This window comes from Varanus komodoensis, unplaced genomic scaffold (genome assembly GCF_004798865.1).
Source record: "Varanus komodoensis strain SLA01 unplaced genomic scaffold, ASM479886v1 scaffold16, whole genome shotgun sequence".
In the NCBI taxonomy this organism is placed as follows: Eukaryota; Metazoa; Chordata; class Lepidosauria; order Squamata; family Varanidae; genus Varanus; species Varanus komodoensis.
In genome coordinates, this window is record NW_025335468.1 from 730,498 (window position 1) to 741,929 (window position 11,432).

An 11,432-nucleotide genomic window follows, 5' to 3' on the forward strand; every position below is an offset into this window, starting at 1 on the left:
ATCCAGTACACACCTCTTTGTCAGCTGTGTTCAGTCTTTCTCTGGATCAGTTCCACTAAGCACAGTTTCAATTTCTGTGGCATGCTATGGTAGCTGAATACTGTCAAAGTGTTTGGACTAACTAGCTTAATTTTGGAGACATAATGAACGCTGAGGTTCTATCTTACTTTATTTCAGCTTATTTTTTTATTTATTGGCAGGTTGCCAGCTACAACACTTGCATTACTTTTACCTACCCCACACCCAGGTTTACTGTTTCTGAAATAATAGGGAAGCATTTCTCTTATTCTAAATGTTGTGCAAAGATATTTAATGTGAAGTAACCATTTCAGTACTTTTGGATTAGTTACAAATAGCATCATGCACAATGTTTTCACACCCTTATTAGTCCAACCACATAATCAGCATTTTAAAATGTCTCTTACCATACATCCGGGCTGTTTCATGTGCAGCTTCTACCTGCCAGTCATGTGGTGAACTCCACTGAACTAGTAGCAATTTATTGTTGGAATCTTCATCCATTTTTAGCATCACTGGGTTTACTGTGTGAATAGGCTTCTGTTTGAACTCTTGGTTTGTGTTTTGTCAGAGCTGACTGCAGACTTGGCAGGAGCCACATTGAGCTTTATACATTCCATCCCAACTAGGTCAGTATTTCCAAACCTTTCCCCCTTGTTAAGAGCAGTTGAGTTGTGTTCTTATTGGGCATCCACCTTTGGTTCTGACTTGGAAATGTGCTCTTGCAATTACCAACAACCCTGCACTGTTGCATTGTCCACAGCACAACAGTTGGAAATGTATTCAGATACAGTGGATTTTCTTCCAGTGTTTGGGAGATACAGATAACTTTTGAGAATGAAAGTGCCCTGTTGTTAGCTTGGGTTTAATCTTCTATCTGTTTAGTTAAAAAAATTCCTTTCCAGGATGCCATGCAGTATTCTAGAAGACTTGGAAGAAATACTGGTTATTTATGGATATTTTACCTAATATGTGACCATTTCAGCATTAAGGACAATGCGTATTTTTCCTTGCTTGCCAAGAATTGAGAAGTATTGAGTAGGTTAGCATTGGAGAACTCAACTGTGAAGTTTCAGCAATGTTGAAGGGTGAAAACCAATCTGATGTGGCACTTGTAAAGGAGGACAACTGAATATATTCATGGTTAAATATGATGGAAAGAAAATAGGTGAAATCCTGACAACACCTTTGAAATGAATGCAAATCTAGAGTTTAATGTACTTACTTGATTTATAGGTTGCTTCCACACTAGGACCTTTTAGTGGTGCTAAGACACTGCTTTGCTGCAATTAGTTAGAAGCAGAATTAAAGAGTGGTTTATTGTCTGGCAGTGCCGGTGACAAAGCCTATTCTATGTGTTAACTCAGAAGAATGCCTCACTCAAGAAAGGTCTCTATAGCTTAATTAGAAGGTCCCTCCTTGTGACTTCAGCCTCTAACTGCTTTCTTAAACTATACTATGTTGGTAAATTTTGTGGGTTTTCTAAATTTTGCTCCTACTTTTTCTTTTGCTCCCTTCCCCACTGAATGTGGCCTCCTGAGGGCTTCTCCAAAGCTGAATTCATCCTTCAAGCTGAAAGCATTTCTTCAGCACTGTGTTAAACCCATTACAATTTGTAAAACCACCCCCTTCCTATCCTCTTTTTGATTAGCAAAAGCTAAATGGCTTGCACTGCTTTAAGAGAACGGTCACTCCTACTTTGGAAAGTCTTCATGGGAAGGGTGTGCCGGGTGGAGATCTGGCCACCAAGAGCAGCTCTGTACTTTTCTTTACGACTTAAGTGCACAGATGGTAAATGCAAGAGAGTGCTCCTGAGCATTCGGATGGAGCACTGAGTGGCGTCTTGTAGGTTCAGTGTTTTGTGAATCCTAAGTAACACATCAGTACTGTGGCCCTGTGCATGTCTACTCACAAGTAAGCCCTATTGAGTTCAGTGGAACTGACTCCCGGGAAACCGTGTAAAATTGCAGCCTAAATATAACCAGAAGGGCAATAAGGAGCAAGTGCCAATGCTGGAATGTCATGCGCTTCCACTGACTCATCACCATCAGGTGTGCGGTGCTGTTGAGGTTGAAGCTTCCCTCATGCTCTCCAGGGCTGACCCACATAAAGCACATTGCAGCAGCAGCAGCAGCAGCGCTGAGAGCTGTGAAGTAAAAATGACAGCCTGAGCCTACAGGAAAGGCTACAGTGGGACTTACAGAGGTCACTCATGGGTGCACCCTTAGTAGTTAGTCTTGGAGAAATGATTTCAGGGATCACAAAGGGTGTAAGCCGGTGTGGGCAGATGGGTAGTGAATACTGTGAGGGTGGGAATCCAAGTTCCTTCATAATCACAAGGCTTGCTAATCATTATTTCGTTTATTTAAGGGACTTTTATGCCACTACAGTGGCCCCTATCTGGGCTGTCTGCGCAGCTCATAATATAAAAACAACACAGCATTCTGAAATCAATAACCTTAAATCAACTTATTCAAAACTGATTAACATAATCCAAATGTAAAAATAGTATATCAAATTAAGATACAATATAAAACATTAAATAAAAAATTAAACTAAAATCAACGAGAACTATTATGGAGTCAAATTTGAAACCAGATAGTCATTAAAATCCATTGTTAAAATACCTGGAGAAAAGGTGAATCTTTGCCTGCTGCCAAAATGCTAACAATGCCGTAACAAAATGCTGCCCTCTGGGTAGCCTATTCTAGAGGTGGGGTACAACTGCTGAGAAGGCCCTTCTCGGCAGCACCCCCCTCACCTCCCTTGGGGACAGCTCCCTAAGAAGGGCCTCCTGGCTTGATCTTAGCCGACAGGAACATATGGGGAACAGGCAATCCTTATTACTTTCATCCCATCATGTCTGGATTTAATTTCAATCAGTTTAAGCCTGGGCAAGAATTGGGCTGATTGAAATGGAATATTTTGTTAACGTAACATAGGTTTTTAAGGGAAAAACAGCAATGGGATTTAAGTTCCACTAACTTAGATGCTTCCAGAGAGAAGACTTCTGGTACTAACAACCAAAAAGCATTGCTCAGCTATTTCATCTTTTCTTCCTCAATGGTTTTTCTGTGGGGACAAAAAAATCAGAGGAAGCGGTGGGAAGGCACAGAAGGGTTACAAATAAAAGATTATTTTTGGACCCTGGTCAAATTCCATGAATGAGGCAGGATGATAGCTCAATAAAAGTCTTGTTTGGAAATACCCTTGGTTTGCAGTCAATCCAGTAAAATATAGATAAATAGAAATAATGAGTGTTAAAGTCCTTTGGCTCTTTGAAATGACTCTTATCAAATACTTTCATATTATTATTACTGTACTGTTGCAGCCAAGCTAATGATGATTTGCATAATCCAGATAATGTTCTTAATTGTTGTGGAGTAACTCCATTGTTTTTAGACATTGCTTTTGGGAATTCTATATCAGCAATTCCAAATTATCCACAGAGCAATTCCAAATCTGAAAAGTGGATTATGCAAAGTACCATAATTTTGGTTACAAGAGAATGATGGCTGTGCGTTGTTCTGGGATTTGGAGTTCTGTGCTTGAGTTACTAGCGCATGAGAACTAACTTTTGGTTAAAGAATTTGTTGTGCTGAGCAAGCGGAGAAGCTCTGTATACTACTGAGAGGGGCAGGATGGATTATTTTAAGGAAGGGTTATTCATGAGTAGCTTTTCAAGGTTTATTCTTTCTTTGCATCCACAGACAGTGATGCAACGATACATTAATGTTCTGTCCAACCATTGGTGCTGGTTTCTCCTGCTGGATGTTCTCTGGTCACTGAAGTTGTCTTAACTATGTGCAATAAAGAGGGCTTCACCAGCCATTGTCCGTGACTAGCATTCAGGCTGGGAATAGGATATAATACAAGTTGCCCTCTTCCTTTGTGATTTTAATTATATTAACCAGGAGGAGAACGATAGAATTGTACTTCCTGGATTTTGAGCCCCCAAGTTTCCTTTTTGAAATAACCATTAGATTCAATATTTTCTATTCTGGAGGGCAGGGGCCAGTACTTTCTTCACTTTCCAGCTGCAAGAACCCCTCAGAATCTTGCACACTTGAACTGGTGGGGCCTTGAAGTGAAGAACTTGGAAAGTTTATGATTGAATTTTAAGTTGGTATTTATGTAGTAGCATTCCTGTTGAGTTGTGGATATTCAGGGAGCCTGATTTTAATCGTTGCTGTTTTCTCTGTGTGGCGTTGCTTTGGCAGCTGGGATCTTTCAACCAAAATCTCATGAATCTTTGGAATCCAGTGCATTAGATTTTAATGCAGGTAGCTCTTGTAGCAGGGCAGAAAGAATCCATGTTACAGTTTCAGCATCTTATTCCACTGTGACTCATTTTTGCTTTCATCATGGCTACTTCCTCCCTCTCTTTCTGAGCAATAGTGCCCCACCTCCCAACTGCTTTTTGATATGCTGTTTTCTGCCTTAGCAGAAATAAATATAGCAGAATAAATTTCTCTCTGGATTTCCTATTCCTAATCATAAATACCCATCCATCAGGGCAGCGGGCTCTGTGCTCTTTTCCACATTAAACCATGTGGAAAAGAACCATGTGGTCATGGCATTCTGGTATGACTTGGTTGTGTTATGAGGGCAGAAAAGGAGACATCCCTTGCTAAACTTTCAGTGCTTCATTAAAATTGTAACTAGGTGTATATTGCACAGTGTATTTTCCTCAGCTGCCACCTAAGTTATTGCCAGCATTTCCACTCTTGCTTTTCTTTTTGCTCGTAAATGCCGATTTTGTTTTGTGCCTTACTGAGCCACTTCCCCTACCCCTCTTTTTCTGAGTTCCATCTTCTGCAGAAGGATCACAGGGCACCTCAGGGTTTTGTTTTTCCTAGTGTGCAATGGGACACAAAATGTGCAGTTAGAAAAATGGGCACTTGGAAAATAGGGAAAAATAGATTAATGTCATGTGTGTGTTTGCTAAGCACTAAAATGGCAGGCAGTTTCAGGAATGGCATGTAATGTGAATTATATAAGGGTAGAATATGCTCACTTTCTGTAAAGAAAAGAAAATGGCCTAAACCGTATTAAAAGTAGTTATTTTGTGCTGGACCTCCTCTTGTTTGCCTTCATCTGTGGGCAGGTAATACTCCACTGCATCCTTGTAAATACCCTTAGCATACTCCTGTTCTTCTTAGTCATGCCTTGCACCCTCTGTACCCAGTGCAAAAAGCTCATCTAAGACATCCATCAGGCAATGGTGGCATATTATAATGGATGAATAGATACACCGTTATTGTTCCCATGCCGAGTTGGGTCCTGTTTTTACTTCTGAGTGCAGCATTTGCACTTACGAGCCTCTCAGTGTTGGTGCTATAGGTTTTGGCGAAGCTCTTAGCTATGTACTTGTGATTTGGTGGCTCTGCTGAGAAGAGGACTTTGTCCCTTAAAGTCATGGCACACACACACACACTCAGTGTACCCTTCCCTAATGTGTACCCCCTATGCACAAAAATAATGGATGGGCTGGCACCCTGCCCCCACCTGCCATTTATAACTGTGGCAGCTAGGATTTGCTGTCTGTGATGAAACATTTACTGTCCCTGTAAAAAATCTCAAAATGTTCTATTTATATCTACTGTTATGGCATATCAGGGATTAATGGGCGCTTGGCTCTTCACAAAATGGCTGCTCAAAATCTGCATGGTGGTTGTCTGTAGCAAGGGGCATGTGTTGTTTACAACACTGTCTGGAATAAGATCTGGAGTGCAGATGTACTAATATTGATATACCTGGTTGTTCTTCAGTTTGTCTTACGGCCTTGTGCCCTGTGGCCTCCCTAGGCCCCAGTAGCTGAGACCGTGCGTGAGTTCACATGACTTGGCAATCTTACCCCTTGAATAAACTATAAAGTGTGGGTTATGTGTGGAACAACCCAAGGTCTGTGCCCAACAGATGATCAAGCTCACCATGAGTTGTCTCTACCCTTCTTCCCCCTCAGTCCTCCTGTAGGAAATACAAGGGAAGCTGTGATCATGACCCTTTTTGCAGTCACTGAGCTGCTGCTGCTGCTCCCCACTCTCTTTCTGGAGATTGATTTTCATAATCATGACATCTGTATATGTTTTTGTCAAGGAAACCTATGTAGCCATGTCAAAAAACCCAGTTTTTAAAAGCCTTACTTTTGACAACTGTCAAATGGGGTAGACTGCACTTTTCTACCTTCCTGAGCACTTAGAATCTCAAAAAATATTGGAAAAGGTAGAAGACTTTCAGGTACAACCATAAAGCCTAGAGGATCACTTCTAGGTGATACAGTCACCACACCTTTCGTAAGCAAAGTTCTGCTTGTGGTTTTTGTTTTGCCCTCGATGGCACTGTTTCATAGCTATCAAGTGGAACCAAAATAATGTATTTGAAACTGAGCTTTGTCAGTGGCCATGGGCAGGGCCTGCTTGGACACAGGCATTTTCAAGGACACTGACCAGGCAAGGCTTCCAATTTTGGGTAGCTGGAGTTGTGCATTTGCACAACTATCAATTACTGACCAATTTTTAAAAAGAAAATACTGAAAACATTTCTGCATATTTCTGCAGCAGGCAAATAAATACAGGGAGGAAAGTTGGCAAACCACTGAGAGCTGCACCAGCATGCCTTTCAGGCAGATTGGAGGGGCTGTCAGTTTGGAGATCATGAAATGCAATCTCTCTGGCAGTGGAGGAAATGGGCTCAAGTACCACAGTGAGTGCAAAAGGCACACGGGCACAAGCAGCTGTCACTGGTGGTGGTCCAGGCAAACTCAGTGGCAGGAGGTTTTTTGTAGTTCTTGCTGGAGTGACTCATTCACGGCTTCCCTGGGTTTTCATAGTGTCTTGCTGGCAACAACAAGCCACTTTACAGGAGGCAGCCTGGATTCTTATGGCACAACAACTTGTCCTCACCAGTTATCCACAGTGTGTTGCCGTGTTGTGCGAACCCAGTCATCTCGGACCAGCCAATCTGAGGGTCTTCCTTCGGACTCTACAACAGCTAGAGGTTTGGAGAAGGAAGGATGAGGAACCTGCAGGCCCTGCGTAGCCACTGGGGCCTGTCCCGTGATATTTCTTTCCAGTCGTGCTGCCGAGAGAGAACGAGGGGTGCAGCTGCAGCTAGCTTGGGCAGGAGGGCCAAGCGAGAGAAGCCATGCGGGGGCCGAGGAGCGTGGTCGTTGCTGGAGGCACTTTTTGGACTTCCTTGCTGGCTGGGATCGGCACAAGTCAAGGACTGCACCTGACTCTGAACAGGGATGCCCTTAGATAGGACAGTGGGGGAAAGTTGCTTATTTCTTGCTTATTTTTCGTCCACATGCATTCCTCTCATCCGAGTCCACAAATGCCTACATGTTATCAGGAGTTGTCCTGTTTCCTCTGTGACTTAGCAGAAGCTAGTGCTGAAAGTCTGCAGACCCTATAGGGTCAGCCAGACCTGTTTGTGCCACCCAGTGCGGACACCCTCTGTGGACTCCCTCCCTCACTGCTGCAGTTTCCAGTTGCTCTTCCTCCTCATGCTCTCCCTCAGCATTGCTCCTGTTTGCTTGGCAGGCAGAAAGCCCAGGCTGGCCTACAAAGCATTCTGGTTGGAGCCAGCCGTGTGGCCAGACAATCCATGCCTGCTTGCCTAGCAATCAGCCCACCAGCCTTCTGGCACCATTTTGCCAGCCATGTGCTCCTTTCCATTTGTTGTGTGCGAGGAAACGAGGCTGGTTCTCACGCAAACTGAACCCAGGGACGCCTCACGGCAGAGTCAGTACTTGGGTGCACCTGTTTGGGAAGCAGTTTGGACTCCTCTTCCAAGGAAAATGTAGGCATAACTGGACTGCCATGTGCCAGGGAGGAGCCACCACTGACTAATTCTCCATGCATGGCATGTCTGTGTAGCAAGTATAAAGTCAAACTTGGCAAAGGACTTGGTGCCACAGTGAATGTCAGCACCTATCAGATTTCCAGGGAAATGAAAGAGCACAGAAATAGAAGGAGGACCAGCACGTGCCTGCTGTCTCTAAGCTCTGCTTGGACATGGCTAACAGCACCTGCATGTCTGGAGAGTCTCTGCATGAAGGCGCAACCGTCTCTGACTGTGTCTTTGAGTGGGCAGTGAAGGGCTGAGCTACTGCCACTGACAGGCAGGCTGAAGTGCATCAGAAGAGGACAGCCGCCTCGCGAGCAGCAACGCAAGGCCACCGAGCCATATGTTCCATATGTACCTCAGCTGTCCGTGTCACTGCAGGAGTTACTTCCCCTCCTTAGCCTTCCTGGGCTGCCTCCTCCTCTGGCCATGCCGCTCAGCCCACTGTGTTTCCACAGGCCCCTATCCTGGAGGTATGGGTCACTGCGCCCCCAGGATACAGCCTGCAGAAGGCATGGAGAAGGCAGAGCTCAGCAACACCTGCAGACCAATGGATGGCAACTGCCTGCGCGTTGCACTTGGATGGAAGAGGCAGATAAGCCCATGAAAATGCCGGTGCTTTTAACTCCCTCACTCCCACCACACCTTCTCTCCTTTGCATCCAGAGCCTTGTTCTTTCCCTTCCTGTCCTAATAAAAAGTAACACAAACTTGCTTCGGCAGGTGTGCCTTCCAGGTCACTTCCAAGCAGCAGAAAGCGGCATTGTTGCAGTGCAGGATTGCCAGGGGTGTGTGAGGCACCGAAGGGTGTGTGTGCTTGGAAAGGTTCACTTTTGGTTCTGGAAATACAGACCCCAGGAGTGCATTGTGTGAAGTGTAGCTGTTTGCTTAGAGCTTTGGGTTGTCTGTCTGCGCCGATGCAACAGGTGCCTTAAGAGAAGAAGCTGCCAGTTCTGTTAATACTGGAATGCTGTGCTCCCTGCGTGTGCATGCATGCAAGGACATGCTCACCTGCATGACCACACACCTCTGCTTCTCTGCCTGTCTCCACCTCTCGCCTCCATTGCTGACCCACAGCCTGCTGAACTGAATACGTAACATGAAGGCAGTTTGCACATTTGAGAGGAAGCACTGAACTTCTCTGCCCATACCTGCATGATTGGCAAGCCTGGTCTATGATCTAAGACCTTCTCTGAGAGCCCATCAGGTGCTCAGACTGGACAGCATGTTTTTCAGGTGCTGGCATTTCCCTGCACCACTGCCTGCATGCTGTTCCTCTTCCCGTTTCCCTACCCGAAGAGAAGTGCTGAATTCCTGTGCCTCTGCCTGCTTCCTCCAGCCCCTCTGTTTGTTCTTCTCCTCAGTAGCTGAAACAGCACAAGACACAGCTCCTTGTTTAGAAGACTATTTTGATGCTCTCATCAGTGCTTATTCGTTCTGGGACTGACTGACACCGCTCCAAAAGGAGACACTGGCCATTGAGACGCACAGGATGAGGTCCTCAAGCATTGATGCTTCCCACCTACACCATTTTCCCTAAGTGCTCTTCTTTGCCAACCTACTACAGGTGGAGATGAGGAGGAAGAACCAGGTTTGCATAGGAGCTCTTTTTTTTTTAGCCAGGTCCAGAATGACTGAGTGCACTGCAGAAGATCATAGAATAGTAGAGTTGGAAGGGGTCATGAAGGCCATCGGGTCCAACCCCCTGCTGTTGCAGGACACCAATGTACAAAATCCCCCTCAGATGGCTGTCCAGTCTCACCTTGAATGTCTGTAGTGTGGGAGAGCACACCACCTCCCTAGGCAGCTGGTTCCACTGACATATTGCAGTGAGGAAGCTTTTCCTGATGTCCAGCCTGAATCTGGGTTGCTGCAGCTCGAACTGATTATTCCATGTCCTACACTCGAGTATCAGTGAGAAGAGATCTTGACCTTCCTTTTTGTGACAGCCTTTGAGGTACTTATACATGTCCCCCATCAGTCTTCTCTTCTGGAGGCTGAACATGCCCAGTTCTCTCAGTCTCTCTTCATAGGGCAGTGTTTCCAAACCATGGATCATTTTTGTTGCCCTCCTCTGGACCCTTTCTATTTTTTCTGCACCTTTCTTAAATCCTGGTGCCCAGAACTGGACACAGTATTCCAGATGAGGTCTGACTAGTGAAGTGTATAGAGGAACCACTACATCTTGTGAATTGGAAATAATACTTCTACTAATGCATCCCAAAAAAAAGTATTTGCCCTTTTGACGGCTGCATCACATTGTTGGCTCATGTTTAGCCGAATGTCCACAATTACTCCAAGATCTTTTTGTCGATTCTGTTGAGCCACATAATCCCCATCCTGTATTGATGCATTTGGTTTCTTTTTCCTAGGTGGAGGGCTTGGCACTTGTCCTTATTGTATCTCATTCTGTTGCTTTGAGCCCAGTGTTCAAGTTTATCAAGGTCTCCCTGGATCTTCATTCTGTCTTCATGGGTGTTTGCTATTCCACCCAGTTTTATATCATCTGCAAATCTGATTATCTTTCCTTGTACTTCCTCATCCAAATCATTAATAAAGATGTTGGCGAGCACTAGGCCCAGGACTGAACCCTGTGGCACCCCACTAGTTACCTCCATCCAAGTTGAGAAGGTGCCATTGATAAGCACTCTTTGTGTCCGATTTAGCAGCCAATTTTGGATCCACCCAATAGTTTTTCTGTCTAGTCAACTTTTTGCTAATTTGCTTATTAGAAAGTCATGTGGCACTATGTCGAAAGCTTTGCTAAAGTCTAGGTAGATTATATCCACAGTGCCCCCTTTGTCCATCTGGGAGGTTACCCAGTCAAAAATTGAGATGTCCGTGTCTGCCTCTGTGAAAGGGAGCCGTGATGCCTTCATTGCTGCCACCACAATGGAGAAGCTTACCTCACCGTCTCTGTCCCATGTGGACTTGAAAAGGAGACTCATGCAGGGGTTTAGGGGAGAAGCAATGGCACAGAGATCTTCTGAAACGTACCTTTGGCAGGCAGGTTTCTCACCCCGCTCCAATTATGAGCAGGGTCTCTGTGCACTCCCTCATCCTCAGAGGCCAGGCGTTTCAGCAACAGCTCAAAGGTGGCACCGGACCTTCTTTTCTGTAATTGCTCTCCACTCTGCAAGACAGTAGGCCCTTCTGTTCCCATTCAGAATGAGCAACCCATCCCATCTGCAGCCCCAGGGAAGTGATGCCTTTCAGTGCTTTCCAAGGAAAAAGTTCCCCTTTCGCTGTTCTGACAGTTGGTTGCTTCTTAATCAAGAATTTCCTTAAAAGTGCAACCCGCTTGGGCCTTTTTAGAGAAGGGAATGGGCTGATATGGTTGTAGGATGGTGCAGAAGAAGAAACAGAGGGGTGGTGTGGGGGGCTAGCAGAGTCTGAGCTCAAGCTGCTTCTTCCATCGGCTTGCTGTGAAGGTGGCATCGCAAGCGAGCACTGCCCTGCGGAGTCTTCATGCTGCAACACAACGATAACTTTGGGGAGAGGAAGGGAAGAGGCTGGCACAGGCAGGTGGAGGCAGTGGCGCTAAATGCAGCGCACGGGGAGGCGTGA